The sequence below is a fragment of the Coloeus monedula genome, assembly GCF_965178545.1.
Source record: "Coloeus monedula genome assembly, chromosome: 4".
Taxonomy (NCBI): Eukaryota; Metazoa; Chordata; class Aves; order Passeriformes; family Corvidae; genus Coloeus; species Coloeus monedula.
Window position 1 is genome coordinate 53608434 of NC_138784.1, and position 7863 is coordinate 53616296.

The 7863-nt window shown below is 40.2% G+C and overlaps 1 long non-coding RNA gene across 1 annotated transcript; it reads right to left on the bottom strand.

Moving 5' to 3' along the window:
- Positions 1-750: 750 nt before the first annotated feature.
- LOC309572334 lies at positions 751-7815 on the bottom strand. The gene is made up of 4 exons (XR_014226366.1): positions 7456-7815; positions 4526-4630; positions 2191-2350; positions 751-2025 (listed from the first exon to the last, which is right to left on the bottom strand). It is a non-coding gene; the product is annotated as an uncharacterized lncRNA (long non-coding RNA).
- Between the last annotated feature and the right edge of the window lie 48 nt (positions 7816-7863).

Sequence of the window (7863 nt, forward strand, 5' to 3'; positions counted from 1 at the left end):
TTTCAAATTGAATTGGTATAAAACATTGCAGTGACTTTATTACTTTCCTTATAAATTATTGACAGATCATTATCAATAGGGAGTTTTTTCCTTTAAAAACTATGTTCCCCTGACACGTTAGCTTAGAGTTTCTGTAAAATCAACTTGTGGCTTCCTGCAAAGTAGCTCTCTTTTCTGGTAAAATGCTCATTTCTTATAATTTCTGGGATACAAACAAATTTAATAGATATAATGTATGCAAATAAAAAACCAGACAATTCTGCAACAACATGCATGAAAATGAGAGGTGAAAAATGTCTCAATTAGAACCTCTTCACCAAAATTAACTCTTTTGTTAGTAAGATCTTCTGTTCATTTTAGAAAAGCTGTGGCATTCCTGTCACTTGCTACCCTGAAAGTAGGCTGTTCATTGCAACTATGCCAGTGAAGTCCAAAGTGACTGTGTAATTCTCTTCAGATTTTGTTGAAATACAATACTGACACAAGTGAGATGTCTAACAGGCAAACTCTCCGTGTGCACTAAAAAAATATTGAAAGCTTAGGATTTAGATCTCTTTTTTTGGAAAGAAATACATCAGAATAGTGGAGATGTTTGAAAACTTGAAACAAGAGCAATCCTTCTAAAGTGGACTGAAATGGCACTTACTGCCTCTTCTGCTTTCACAGTGCATTTTCAAGTAACTTTGTGCATGCTTACATTAGGGATTTTTGCATATATGCAAAAATGAGGCAATTTGTTACATCATTACGGTACGTGCTGATTGCAAACCTTTAGAACTCATCTAAAAAGATGGTAAGGTTACTCCCCCAGCGCATGAGATGAAAAACAAATTAGGTATTAACTTAGCCTGTCACTACATTTTATTATTTATTTCTGAGGGAACTAACACGACAGGGCTCACCACATGTGGGACCATGAATTTGCATTTTAGAACAAAAACAATAAACAATAACAACTTTAAAGTATGCTGATGCAAGCCACTAAGGAATAGGATTAGTTAATTTGTAAGTTAATACACACGTCTAATTGTAATGCAAATTTCACCAAGGATATATAAAATAGGTGAATTTAGATCACGTGAAATATTTGTGAAAGTTAAAAAAGAATCACACAACAAAAGCCCATAAGTCACTTGGAGAACTTCTGTGCTCTCCACGTTGTCTGTATTTTCATCAATTGTATACATCTTAATGAAATAATTATCATCTAAGTTACCTTCCCCAGAAAGAGCACTTGCCTGTATCTTTGAGAGTATCATAGCTACAATGTGATTACTACCTTCATTATATACGGTAATAAAATTTCAAGGAACTCAGTTGTTCTCCTTTTTTTTCCCCCCCATATTTCACCTTACATTATCAAAACCAAAGAGGTAGACTAATTCTTATGCTAGATTGCAGTACATCTCTCCCTGGTAAGAAGTTACGGTATTTGCTTTCTATCACAATGACTGTTCTATCCTGCAACTCCTCTGAGTCTCAACTCCAGTTTCTTGGGTGCCTCAATCTCTCCACAGCTCTTGAGATCGTGAAAGAGGTGATTCCTGGGTTATCCTCACGTATCTGACAGCGTAAGCACAGAGGCAGTGAAGATTCATGCCTGCCCTCAAAGTCTGTATCCTCTCCTGGGTCAGCCGTGCTCCTTCAGTCAATCATAATGTCATTATTTTGGCAAATTTCTCAGTTACTTCCTTCCCCTGCTGCCACTTTCAACTTCTGTAAATTTGCTCCAGGGACAAAGAAGGCTACAAGAGCACAAATTCAAGTGGAGAGTAATACAACTGCATTGTCATCTGCAAGTTTTCAGCTGTTTTATTTTTTTACCTGCTCCATCTATAGACCTCAATTCTCAGAGGACACATCTTCTGAGCAGCACAGGGCATAGATGGTGTCATATCCCACATTCTTCTCTGTTACTGGTGGCATAGCAGACATTTATAGCATTTCTTGTTGGAAACTAGTAGCTATGAGCCAATTCCAGGCAGGAAAATGTACTGGCCTCATTGAAAAAATACGTGTATAAATCTGAAAAGAAAAAGGCAAAAAATGTCTTTCACAGATAAATACTTAAAGGCATTTGAAACTTCAGCTTTTACTGAAAGTGTTTAAATAATCACTAAGATAATTACTTTCCAACTTATTGCCATGTGATCCAGTATTCAGGACAGCAAAAAAATCAAGCAAACAAACCTGGACGTTCTGTGAGCAGCAAAACTGCTTTATGTTCGTTCTTTGTGCGTAAGTTATGTTCATCAGCAGAAGATTTTTTTATGGCTTGGGTACTCATTGCTTTTGAGTGTAGATTTTCTTGAATCTAATACATGGAAGGTTCACATTTCAACCTTCTCCTCTGTGAAAGGGAGAAAATCCAAAACTATTAGCAGCAGCAAGCATCTAATAAGTACACAATCTCTGAAGAACAACTTTTTTTTTCCAGTTAGGTTGAAATTAGTCAATTATTTAGAGACAGGGCAGAGTGAAAAAACAGATAAAGTATGCACACAAACATATGGATTGCTCATGTAAGCTTTATTTCCTTAGGAAGTCAGGATAAAACATTTCAGTGATTAATACATAAACAGCAATTGCTCATATCCTGCAGATTTTCAGGAAATAACTGAAATCTGCAAGCAGATTTAACTGAGTCTGTAGCAGATAAAATTAACTAAAAGATGGAAATATAATTGCCTGAGTTTGTACACAAAGTCAAGCTGAAAGATAAATGGCAGTTCCATTTTCCTGTTGACTGTTAAAGCAAATTAATTATCTGGGGTCATGGATTTGCTTCCAGAAAAAAGAATGTGAATCTCAGAATCCAAGAGAGTTCGTAATACGCAGAAAAGGAAACTGATTTCTCAAGAGGTATTACCATGCAGACACAATAGTCCTGGGCCAAATTTGCCCTTTTGAGGATTGTTTCAAGGAAGTGTGAAGTTCCTGCACAGTGCTGCACGAGACTAGGGTAACATTATGTACTTAAAACTCTGACACAGTTTTTTCCTAGGATCCAACTTTGGATGGAGTTTCTCATTACATAAAGTTGATTGCTCAGAAAAAATATGATCATGCTGTAACCCTTACATGGTGCTCAGTCTCAAGACAATTCAGTTATTTAACTAATGTCCTCCAATAGCCATGGTGTGCAGTATAGCAGGAATGATAGTTATTTCCTGCAGAGGGAGAGTGAGGCTGTGGGTGATGCCCCTGCAGCAGCAGAAAGGGTGGAATCTGGGAGATGGTGGAGTCCATGGCAGCTGGGAGGGACAGCTGGACTGCGAAACTGGGAGGACTGGAAAGAATGGAAAAAACAGCTGCAACAGCAGAAAAATAGCAGGCAACAAACAGGATGTGAGGAGGAATTACAATAAAATAGTTGGAAGCATGTGAGGAGACCAGCAGGCCTGATACTGACACTGGCAGCCAGAACTGCTGGGAACGCTGTGATCCACAACACATGCTCGCAGCAGTGCACCGTGGTGAATGGATTCCGGCCTGCCACACAGGACTGCTCTAGTGCAGCAGGAGCAGGTGCCAAAGAAAAGCAAACTGCTCATTTCTAGTAGTCTAAGAGCTACCCCAGGCTTGCAGTTTTATGTAGGCTCTTAGTGGATGCTACTTATCTGTCACTCTGTCTTGAAGTTCTTCTGTGAGAGCCCTCAGAAACACACAGGTGTACATCTGCAACCTCTGTGTGCCACACGCAGGAAGGCTCCCATATGAGAAACCAAAGCACAGGAACCTACTAGCAGTAGCTGAGACCTGGAATATCAGTCTAGGGATGGGCTAGGTAGGTCTTTCCTGTTTTTTTCAAATCAAATCATTAGAAACGTGTCCTCGAAAATGAAGAAGCCAAACATACGGACTGTAAGTCCAGAAACACTGGATTAGACAAGAGTTAAATATTAGAGTACTGAAGTAAATACAGAACTGACAGTCGTTAAATGGATACAGAAAGCCCAGCAATCACACAGCTCAGAAGATAGAACGGATTTGGAAGGAAGAAGGAAAGGGAGGTATCAAGAGATAGACAGCAGGTGAAACACAAAGATGGAAATGATGGAGTTAGATGTGTCCAACAGCCCTACACATGGGAAGAGATAGAAGAAATTATAATAGAAAAAGGACGTTACAGAGATATGGAGTGGGTAAGTGCAGAAGAGAGGGAGATTTGAAAATCTTAACCCCCATCTGAGAAGCATACATCAGAACATAAATTCATGTTTTTAATCAGCTTTTTTCCCTATCAGTTGAAAACTAATGAAACCTAAGGAAGCAATTAGCTTTAGGTAGATCATAGGGCATCTGTAATATTCCTTTATGCCATCACTCCATCACAGTGATGAAACATGATTTATGTGAAACATTTCCTGGAGAAATGCCATCAACATTAATAACATTATATAAACAGGAGAAAACAGCAGCTCCTGTGGCCTCCCTTCGCTTCCTGTGCTAAGCAGTTCTGTCATTGCAAGGGAGTTTTTTTGAGCAATGCTGATTGTAATTCACAAATTGAATTTCTTTTTACCTTGAGTTCACAGCTGGTGTTTTGTTCTTTTTCACTGTATTTGCATTCCAATAAACGGTCATTAATCTGTGTTTCCTTATCAGGAGCTGTTCTAATCAGGCTGTTCTAAAAGTTGAGTTAATCAATAGAGTTAATTCTTTGCATTTATAAACAACAGGAAGTTTTCTATTGTAAAAACAGTTTCTTTTTTATGGTCTGTTGGCTTATCACTTCTTAAATGTCAGTTTAAACTCAGTGCCATTAGTATGTCATGATAAGCAACACTTACACAAGCAATCCTACTGAAGTTGGTGTGGGTACTCATTTGACTATACAACATGAATTAATATGGGCAGAAATGAAAAATATGAGCTTCTTCATTTGTCTGAAAAATACTAAAGAAGATTACAGGTAGATAAATAAGTTTTCTTTTCAATAGATAGCAAACAAAGTGAATTGTATTTTCATTTGTATTCTACCTCACAGTCCCCTACCACCCCTTACTGTAAAGCACTACAGTGAACAGTTTTTTGATCAGGTCTCTATTTCTATAAGAGCCTCCTACATGTTACAATAAACCAGAAAACATAAATAGGGGGAACTTACACCTTGAAGAGAGCAGCTATCCCCACTAGTACTTTGTCATTCTGTTGGCATAGCCGAGTTTCATTTTCCTGTTTCACTAATACACACAGGGCACATGCCATTATTAATGGAAATGACAGACACAGCCCCAGGAGCTGTGTTCCTCGGTTTCCTTGGTCTGGGCACCACAACACACAGAAAATACCCTTGCGCAGTAGCCCTCATTGAGAATTTTGCTGGCTATCCCCAAGCTTGCAAAGATGAGAACAGGAGAAGCCACAATGTCCCAATGTCTGTGCTGTCCTGGGATTTTGGTCATGAAGCAAATGGTAAGGGCTTACTGTATGACCGTATTTCAGTTGTGGTTCTAATAGTGGTGTCTTTGTTTACAATATGTTCTCTTACACTTCTGTTGCATGAAATGAGCTCCCAAGCATGTCTACAACATTTTTTTTTCTTTAAAAATCATTAAAGCCACAACTAAGCATAAAAGTAAGTGATGCCAACAATTCAGATTTTCCCTAAATTCACCTAGCTTTTCTCGTAATGAATATAGGATGTCATTACTTTGCTGTGTTTTTCCATGGGTTAATTTCTCTTGCTGCATCAAACCCTTTCCCTTCAGTAAGTGCAGGCATTTATCTTCCCATGAAGGGTCAATCATGTCTTTTACACATCAAAATAGAGACAAGCAATTTCTCACACAAAACTTTAAAAATACTGTTATGCCTACACCAGGGTGTCAGTTGTGCATCAAAGTATGAGCAATAGTATAGAGATTATTTCAACTAAGGCTAACTGAGTTTAATGGCCATCTAAACTTTGTTCATTTGTATTTATGAGTATGGTTGTTGGGGAAGATGAAACAGGAAAGCCTTATAAATATGATTGCCTGACAAAAGATTTTGGGAATATGAAAACTATAAGCGACATCGAAATGAAAGCCACCTTTGAGATACCAAATCTTAGTTACTGAACAACTGGAAAACAATGGTATGACCGACTGAATGTAATCCCCTCTTGATTGAACAATACCCTCTGCTTGCAGGCAGGTCCAAGGGTCAGAGCAGACCCTACTAGCTCAGCAGAAGGGGTCCAAAGAGTAGTTTTTAGAAGTTAAGATGTAACACTCTATGGTAATATAAGAACTCTTATAGGCTGTATGTAAATGCTATAGGATTTGTATCTTGTATTAGATTGGTTAGGGACAATTAGAATATTCAGTACAGAAGATGATTTATTGTATTGTAACCAGGACTTCAGACACTCTTACTATTCTCTCTTACTATTCACTCTTACTATACACTCTCTTACTATACACTCTTACTATTCACTCTTACTACTACTTCCACTCTCTCTCTTTACTTACCCAATTACTCTCTTGCTCTCTTGGGCCTGCTCAGAGCTGCCAGCTGCAGCTCTAAGCAGTGCCCCTATACCCACGCCCTTTGCAATAAACCGCATGTTCCAAGATCTGACTTCAGAGATCTCTCGTCACCGTCCCGACCGTCCGAACCCGCACCGAGCACTCCCCCCAGACAGAGTTCCCGCATATGGTATTTCTGGTTTGGGAGTGCAGACTACATGGCTAATGATGGAGTGAGTATGGAAAGCGACTTTGGCACAGCACTTTTTTCACAAAGTTGAAAAGTTACTGAGAGTTTACTGTTACACACTTTTCATTCTCCCCATCTTTAATGACACAGGAATTAACTCACCCCCCAACTTGCTTGCTATACCGTGTGTATTCAACACATTGCTACCGTCAGTCTCCATAAAGGCTATATACAAAATTTATGCTTCACTTCCCAAAATCCAGTCATCTTTAACTAACTACTCACAATACATGAACTTCAGACTACCACTTTCCATTGTCTTGACACGTAAGAACACCGCATTCAACTTTTACTCACACTTGTCTGAAGCATACACTTCCTCTTTGCTTGGATACATCTGGCACAGATAAAGACACGGAAACAAAAAGCATGGTGGAGAGCAAACCTGATGTGCTACCACAATTCTTATGCCTATACTTACACCTGACATCCTGCAAGCCCCAGAAGTTTCTTTCCCCAGGCAAAAAACACATCTGGATAATTGCATCACTCCAGGCTTAAAGCAGTAAGTAACAGCAATAGAAGAGTGATGAAATAGACTATTTGGGGGAATGAAACTGTGCGAAAAACCTCAACCCCAAACATGTAGAAGTGAATTGCTGCAAAGAATACTGTAACTGGGTGGCAATCAATGTTGTCAGCCAATTTTGGTTTCGCACTCTGAACAGCAATTCTAAAGTCCACGTACGTTTCTGCTCTCCTAAGGCTCTCTGTGCCTGTGACCTGTGCTTAACGGAGCAGCTTTTTTACCTTGCGCCGTGAGAGGTCACGCACTGAAGCAATCTCGTTAGTTTTGCCATTTCTTACGCTTTTAATGAACTATTGCCGGCTGCGAGCATTTAAAACAACAACGGACAAACAAAAGCCTCGAGTTTGGTCAAGAAGCTGCAAGTTTCCCCTTTCCATTCTCCTAACTTGCGGCGCTACGCTCGCTCCGGGAACGCTCCGGAGGGCCGGCAGCCGAAGGGGGCCGAAAGCTGCCCCCGGAGGAGAGTCCCGCGGCCCGAGCAAGGCGGGAGTGCCCCCAGGATCGCGGGAATGCCCCCAGGATCGCGGGAATGCCCGCGGACCGGCCGGAACGACAAAGCCTGGCGGGACGCGCAGTCTCCCGCCGACTCGCCCAGCGCAGACTACGTTTCCCATGAGGCTGTGCGGCAG